The 8,476-nt window shown below is 40.1% G+C and overlaps 1 protein-coding gene across 1 annotated transcript in view; it reads right to left on the bottom strand.

The window, feature by feature from the left end:
* LOC102821398 (tetratricopeptide repeat protein 23-like) overlaps positions 1-8,476 on the bottom strand; it is a gene marked incomplete at its 5' end in the record, with an annotated part of 122,787 nt that overhangs the window by 3,034 nt on the left and 111,277 nt on the right. The gene's annotated exons all lie outside the window — the stretch shown is intronic.

Raw genomic sequence — 8,476 nt, 5'->3', positions numbered from 1 at the left:
CCAAAACAGAATATAACTGAAAACAAAAAAATTTTAACATGTTTTATTAGATGTCAATTTAAAAAAATAAATAAAATTAGGAGAATGTGACTTTTACTCAGGGACAAATAGCCCACTGGACTCGGACAGAGGACCTAATACTTGGTATATGACAGAAGTGGCCTTGCGGAGACAGTGATGAGGTGATATCTAGTCATCAAATGTTACTCGGACTACTGGCTTTGCAAATGGAAAAACAACAGATCACCATTCCAAACTAAAAACCAATATTAATTCCAGGTGTATAAAAGAAGTAGGAAATGAAAAACTTAGAACTGTTAGATAAAAACATTGGAGAATATCTTTGTGCTCTTGAGGTAGGGAAGTATGAGTATTTATTAGACAAGATCTAGACAAACCATAAAGACTTACACAATTTAATCACATCAAAACTCAAAACATCTGTGCATCAAAATTTACCATGTACAAAGTATGAGGACAAAACACAGACTGAGGTAGACATTTGCAAAGCAAGTAAGAGAAAGGATTAGCACACTAAATACAAAAAGAGCTCCTAAAGGTAATGAGAAAAAGAAACCTCTCAATTAAAAAAAGACAAGATATAAACAGATAATTCAAATAAGTTGGTCAATAAGAATGACTAGTAACCAGAAAAGCAAATGAAAACTCCAATGAAGTGCCCTTTCCTCATCATATTGAAAAATATATATAATCTAATAAAACCAAGCTTGGTTCAAGATATGAAGCAATAGAATTTCTTCTCCTGGGTGGTGCAAACACTTAAGTGCTTGACAATTAGTGGGAATGTTGTGGGTTCCAATTACCCAGAGGCATCTCAGAAGACAGGCCTACTTACCAATCTTCTTCCAAAAAGATGTGCCAGAATGCCTTTGACTGTGTGGATCACAACAAGCTATGGACAACATTGAAGAGAATGAGTATTCAGAACACTTAATTGTGCTCATGAGGAATCTGTACCTGGACCAAGAGGCAGGTGTTCTAACAGAACATGGAACACTGAATGGTTTAAAATTAAGAAAGCTGTTTGCCGGGGTTTTATTTTTTTCACCATACTTATTGAAACTATATGCTGAGCAAATAATCCGAGAAGCTGGGTTATATGAAGAAGAATGTGCACTAGGATTGGAGGAAGACTCATTAACAAGCTGCAATATGCAGATGATACAACCTTGCTTCCTAAAGCAAAGAAGACTTAAAATACTTACTGATGAAGAAAGATCAAAGACCACAGCCTTCAATATGGGCTGCACCTCAATATAAAGAAAATGAAAATTTTCACTACCGGACCAGTAAATAACATCAAGATAAATGGGGAAAAGATTAAAGTTGTCAAAGACTTCATTTTTTTTAGATCAACCATCAACACTCATGGAAGCAGCAGTCAAGAAATCAAACAATGTATTGCATTAGGCAAATCTGCTGCACAAGACCTCTTTAAAGCGTTGAAGAGCAAAGATGTCAGCTTGAGGACTAAGGTGCGCCTGACCCAAGCCATGGGATTGTCAATAGCGAAGTCCCCTTTTTCCCTGGTCCCTCTCACTCTGAGGGGGGTCCAAAGAGTTAGTCCCACCGAGTCATCTGTTTCTCAGTCACACCTGAACAATAAGCATTCACCCAGAACTCTTTATTGCAAAACAAATGTACACTTCAACGAGATAAAAAGGTCTGTCTCCGCAAGTGGAGACGATGTGGGAGAATTGGGGAGCATAGATTACGTCAAAGCAAAAGTACACTTCAGAGAGAGAAGCGGGTCTGTCTTCATAAGTGGAGAAGATACTTTGGGGATGGGGTGTACTAGCTTATAAAGGTTTGGGAGTCTCCTCCTCCAAGCAGTAGCCTAATGCATATTGATTAGGGGGAGTGGTATGTTGAAGCAGCCCAAGCTTCTTGGAAATGGCGTGTCTTCGGCAGTTGTCAGCTCTAGGCACTGTCTTCATGGGTTGTTGGCCTGTAACCAGCTGCTTCTATTAATTAGGGTTTCAGGTCCCCAATATCCTTTTCTCTGTCGCCAGGCTGTTCTCAACGTTACCATTCTTGTTGTCCTCCCTCCTTTCTTGGTCGCTGTCTAGTAGGAGAGGACTCAGGGCAAAGGGGTGACGATGAAGCCAGGGTAAGAGAGACCCAGGGCCCAGGGGTGCTAACTTGTCTCTGATGGCGTCACATACATTGGAAAGTTGGACAATGAAGGAAAATTTGAAGAGATGCATAAGAACTGATGCATTTGAGTTGGAGGAGAATATTAAAAGCACCGTGGACTGCAAGAAAAACAAACAAACCTATGTTGGAAGAAATACAGCCAGAATGCTCCTTAGAAGTCAGGATGGCCAGACTTTGCATGTCATACTCTGGATATATTATCAGGAGAAGGACATCATGCTTGGTAAAGTGGAGGGTCAGTGAAAAAGATAAGACCCCCAGTGAGAATGATGATTGGCACAGTGGCAGCAGCAATGGACTCAAGCATAGCAAAAAATTGTGAGCTTGGTACAGGATGGGGGCAAGTTTCATTCTGTTGTGCATAAGGTCACTACGACTCAGTACCAAATCAACAGCACCTAACAACAACGAAAACAGGCGAAAGATTGAACAGTGCAGGAAGCATCAGATAAAGAAGGAATATACAGAATAAATGTACCCAAAGAAATGGTTGATGTTCAGCCAATTCAGGAGGCACTATATGATCAAGTACTGATGATACTGAAGAAAAACGTCCAAGCGGTACTGAAGACATTAGTGAGAAACAAGGTTCCAGCGAACTGACAGAATGAATACCAATTGAAACGTTTCAACAGATTGACGCAGTGCTGGTAGCACTCGTTTTTGTTTTTTCTTTTTAAAAAATGTTTTATTGTGAATTATACGATAGTTTACATGGAAGAACATTAGTTTTACATTCATCCTATCGTATATCGTCTCATTGCCATGGTTACAATCCCCTCCATGCAATCCTTCCCCCATGCCTCCCAGGTCTTTAGCACACAGTCGCTCTCCCTCTCTGAGTCTAGAGTCTCCAGCTGCTCCATCGCTCCACGTCATCATCTCTGGCTCCATTTCAGGCATCACTGCTTCTCTGGGTAGGGTCCCGCTCTCTGCTCTTCTCCCTTGATGGTCCTAGGGACCTCCGCTCCTAGACTGAAAAGTCAATCACTCCCCTCCTTGCTATAAAACGTCTACCTTTACATTTCCAACCCTCATAGTCAGTCCTGATAACAATTATTCACTATAGTATCACAAGAGACCTGTCTGTATTTCATTGCATCAGCCCCGCCTAGTCAGATTGAATACTACTCACTGGAGATTCTACCTTCCTCCAGGCCCTCTGGATCTAGGTTCCCTCTTGAAAGCTTGCAAGCCAGTCACTTCTTGCCTTTGTAGCCCCCCACCCCCACCCCCCATTTTGGGTATCCAATGTCCAAGTTGCCCATTCCTGTCTACTCTGTATGTGGAGGGGGTGGGAATTGGTAGCACTAGTTTATGCCAAGAAATTTAGAGGACAACAGACTGGAAGCGATCCATATGTTTGCTCATTCAGAAGAAAGGTGAACCTACAGATACAGAAATTACCAAAGTATAACATTAATATTACGGACAACTCAAATTTTGCTAAAGATAATTAAAAAAACTGTTGCAGTAGCACATCAACTTGGAGCTGCTAAAATGTCCAATTAAATTCAGAAGAGGACCTGAAATGATGGATATCATTGTTGATAGATGTATCTTGGCTGAAAGCAGAGAATAGCAGAAAGCTGTTTACTTGGTGTTTTATTGATCATGCAAAAGCATTCAACTGTGTGGATCATAACAAACTTCGGATAACATTGCAAAGAATGGGAATTCCAGGGCACTTCATTGTGCTCATGTGGAACCCAAAGATTGAACAAGAGGTGGTAGTTCAAACAGAGCAAGGGGATCCTGAATGATTTAAAATCAGTAAAGGTATGGGTCCAAGAATGCATCATCAGAATTGAAGGAAGGTTTATTAATAACCTATGATATGCAGGTGACACAATTTTGCTTGCTGAAAGCTAAGAGGACTTGAAGCATCTGCTGATAAGTATCAGAGAATATAGCCTTAAGTATGGATTACAACTCAATGTAAAGATAAAAATCCACATAACTGTACCAATAAACAGCATCATAATAAAAGAAAAATGATCGAAGTTGTCAAGGATTTCATTTTACTTGCATCCCCAATCAATGTTCATGGAAACAGCAGTCAGGAAATCAAATTACATATTGCACTTGGCAAATCTGCTGCAAAGATCTCTTCAAAGTGTTTAAAAGTAAAGATGTCACTTTGAGAACTAAGGTGGACCTGACTCAACTTTGGTATTTTCAATCCCGTCATATGCATGTGAAAACTGATCAATGAATAAGGAAGACTGAGGAACAATTGACGCATTTGAATTACAGTGTTGGTGAGGGATATTCAAAGAGGAACTAACAAACTCTGTTTGGGAAGAAGTGTAGCCAGAATGCTCCCTAGAAGTGAAGATAGTGAGACTTTGTCTCACATACTTTGGACCTGTTACCAGGAGGGATGAGTTCCTGGAAAAGGACATCATATTTGCTAAAAGTAAAGGGTCAACGAAAAAGGAGAAGAGTCTCAAGGAGATGGACTGACACAGTGGATACAAGAATGGGCTCAAATATAACAGTTAGGAAGATGGTCCAGGACTGGGCAGTGTTTCATTCTGCCGCTATGAGCTGGAGTTAACTCAATGGCAACAACATGAAATCAAGCAGCACCGAATTCTTTAGGGAAGTGTTAGAGAAATGAAAAACAACAACAACAACAACAACAAAAAACTGCTTTCAGAAGTGTATCGATCTAGATGGAAGAAATGTCAAATACTAGCTTCACATTTTGCTATTTCTGTTTAATAAAGGCTGGTATGATTTTATAGCATTACTTTTTTTGTTTTGATTTGTTTTTTTAATGTTTTATTGTGAATTACATGATAGTTTACATGGGGGAACTTTAGTTTTACATTCATTCCATCGTATATCATCTCATTGCCACGGTTCCAATGCCCTCCATGCATTATCAACCACTCAAAGGGTATATCCCAGAAACCCGCCCCCTACACTTCCCCCTCCTCCCCCCAGTTATCGGCCCACAGTCCTTTTCCCTCTCTGGGTCCAAAGTCCCCAGTCACTTCATCACTCCGTGTCATCATCTCTGCCTCCATCTCAGGCATCTCTGTTTCTCTGGGTAGGGTCCCGCTCTTAGCTCTTCTCCATTGATGGTCCCAGAGGTCTCCGCTCCTATCCTGGAGATTTAATCACTCCCTTTCTTGTTACAAAACTTCTACCTTTGCATTTCCAACCCTAATAGTCTGTCCTGATAAGCATTATTCACTACAGTATCACGAGTTACCCATCTGTATCTCCTTTCATCAGCTCCACCCAGACAGATTGAATAGTACCTACTGGAGATTCTGCCTTCCACCATATAGCATTACTTTTGGACTTCTTATATTTACAACAATGACAACAAAAAAGTGCTGCTGAGGCTGCTTATGTTCAGCCAAATACCTCATGGGATTTGCTTTCTTGGTTTGGAAGTCATGATTTCATAGGACATCCCAGTTAATTGGTGTAGTGTTTCTAGTCTACCTATGATTTCACTGTCTAGTGCTTGGGGTCAATGTAGGGATAAGGATAGTCAGAAATAGTGGGAGGATATGGAATGTGCAGCTGATTGCCTCCATGAACAACTGCTTCCATTGCCCCGACTCTAGAAGAACTGGATAATGCCCGGCTACTAATACTGGAACATTTTTATCTAAGATTCAATAGACAATCTTGTTCAAAAGGGGGAAAATGCAGACCAGAATTTCAGATTGTAATGGATTCTAGACTTTCTGGAGCCATGGAAATAGATAAATCCCTGAAAGTATTGCCCTGAAATAATCTCAAAAAAATTTTAAACTGAAAATATCCCCTGACTCCAGAGAAAGATGGCAAACTCGGCAAAAATGCTGTATGGGCGCTCTGCAACAAGGATATGGGAAACCAGAGAGGACAGATGCAAAGGACGATCTTGGAACTTTGTGTTCCAAAGGAAGGGATAGAAAAGTGGATCGAGTGCTTACTGGGAGACAGAATTGAATAGATGTAGCAAGAGATGAAGTAAGTGACAAGCAGCAACAGCCCATGGAAATTATCTCAGGCATCTTGAAACTTTTTGCACACTTTTAGAGAAGAGAAAATACATTCCCGTTTCAGAAACCTAACTGTGGCTTGTGGAAGCCAACTTGCAACTTATTTTATGGTGTTTTTTTTTTTTTCCCAATCAACATACAACTCCAGAGAATCTTATACTTTCTAGTTGGTTGGAGCTACTGAGCCCCGGGGTAGTTATATCCAATAACTCCAATAGAGCAGACTCTAATCTAAATCTCCAAAGTCAACCCCAGCCAGCCCTGGACTGGCTCTCACTTGGAGAGGGGGTAGACCTGTGTCAGGTGGAGATAGAAAAAAAAAAGGGAGGGGGTAGAAAAAATGAAGGAAAGGAGGTGGGTGATCGATGTGGACCCTCTGAACACAGCTTGGCTATTTTGAACTTTCGCAGTTGGCTGTGAAGGCAAGAAAACAAAAGGTGGTGAAGCACTTCACTGATTGGAGGAGAGGAAGGAATTGGCTTTAATTTTTTGCCATGTGGGCTGATTTTTTTTGTTTTTGTTTTAATGTTTGTTTGTTTTCCTTCTTGGACCACCTCACAAGATACAGCAACTGCAGCCATACAGTTAAGTCACAGCCATACACTCTCAGCCCATCAGTTTGCAAAGAGCCAATACCAGCTGCTGTACACCAGAGCAACAACTACACCCAACACCTGCTAAATCCACTCTGAATTGAACCGTACAAACAGTAAACAGAGAAACTTGTCTCAAGGGGACACTTGGTTAGTGCCTAAGAATATATCAACATATACTCATCAACTTATTACAATTTAATACAAATACCACAATGTCTAGAAGGTAGCAGAAATTTTCTGTTCACATGAAGAAACAAGACAGAGAAACTCCAACTAATGATCAAGATAAAGGGCTAGAAAATACTTTTGAAGAAAAGAAGGCACTGGAACTACCTGAAAAAGAATTCAGGAAAATGATAGTGAGGTAAATCCAAACATTTCACAGAAAGGGCTAGGAAAGCAAGCACCACAGGAACAATTAAACAAAATAGACATAGCATTGGAGACACTACAAAACCTGAAAACAGAAAAGCAGAGGATCAATACTAAGATATCAGAAATAGACAACACACTGCAAGAGCAAAGTAGAACTGAATCAATGGAAGCCAGGATTAGCGAGCTTGAAGATAAATCTCTTAATACTAGCGAGATAGAAGAACAATCAGAAAAAATAATGAAAAGTCTGAAGAAAGCCTAAGATTCATGTGGGACAACATGAAGAGGAAAAACCTCAGAAAGAGACAAAGAAAAACAACAGAAAAGATTGCTGAAGAGCTACTGTAAGAAAATTTCCCTAACATCATGAAAGATGAGATGATAAGTATTCAAGAAGCTGAACAAATCCCAAACAGGCTAGGTAGACCCCAAAAGAAGATCACTAAGACATCAAAAACAAGGAAAGAATCCTAAAATCAGCTTGGGAAAAATTAAGGAAAACCAATAAGATTATGTTCTGATTTCTCACAGAAAACATGCAGGTGAGAAGGCAATGGAGAGACATCTACAAAACACTGAAAGAAAACAACTGACAACCAAGAATCATCTATCCAGCAAAATTACCCCTCAAATACAATGGCAAAATTAGGGCATTTCCAAATCAAATGAAGTAAAAGGAATTTGTAAAAACCAAGCCAACGTTGGAATCCTGGTGTGACGCTGTGGGCTAATACACTGGGCTGCAATGTCAGTTTGAACTGCAAGGTTGGTGGTTCAAGCTCACCAGCAGCTTTGGAAGCCTTATACAGGGTCACTATGGGTTGGAACTGAGTTGGCGGCACTTGACAACAACAAGAAGCCAACTTTACCAAAAATACTAAAGGGAGTCCTTTGGACTGAGAACCAACACCAACAGATTGACTCCCACCCACAGCAGCACCACCCAGAAGTCAATCCAGATGGAGAAATATCCAGATGAAAACAACATGACAAGACTGAAAATAGGGCATCAGAGCTCTCAATCTCTAATGTAGACAACTACAGAGCAAAAGGAGGGGAAAGTATAGTTACAGAATACCAAATGGCAAGGAAGGCAAGTAAAGTTCAAGATAAAACAGGTTTAATTTGGGGGATTAAAGTAATAAATTACAGGATAATCTCAAAGAAACTTAATATTACCTTCATGTCAAATCAAGAAAAGGAAAATGCATGAAGATATTATAAACATTAAAACTATGAAGATGTTGACAAGAAAAATCGTTAAAAAAATGAACTCAGCAAAGGGAAAAATGTAGAGCAAAAACCCAGCAACATCAC

Source organism: Chrysochloris asiatica, unplaced genomic scaffold (assembly GCF_000296735.1).
Source record: "Chrysochloris asiatica unplaced genomic scaffold, ChrAsi1.0 scaffold00384, whole genome shotgun sequence".
NCBI classification, from domain to species: Eukaryota; Metazoa; Chordata; class Mammalia; order Afrosoricida; family Chrysochloridae; genus Chrysochloris; species Chrysochloris asiatica.
This window is presented reverse-complemented; position numbering and strand designations above follow the sequence as displayed.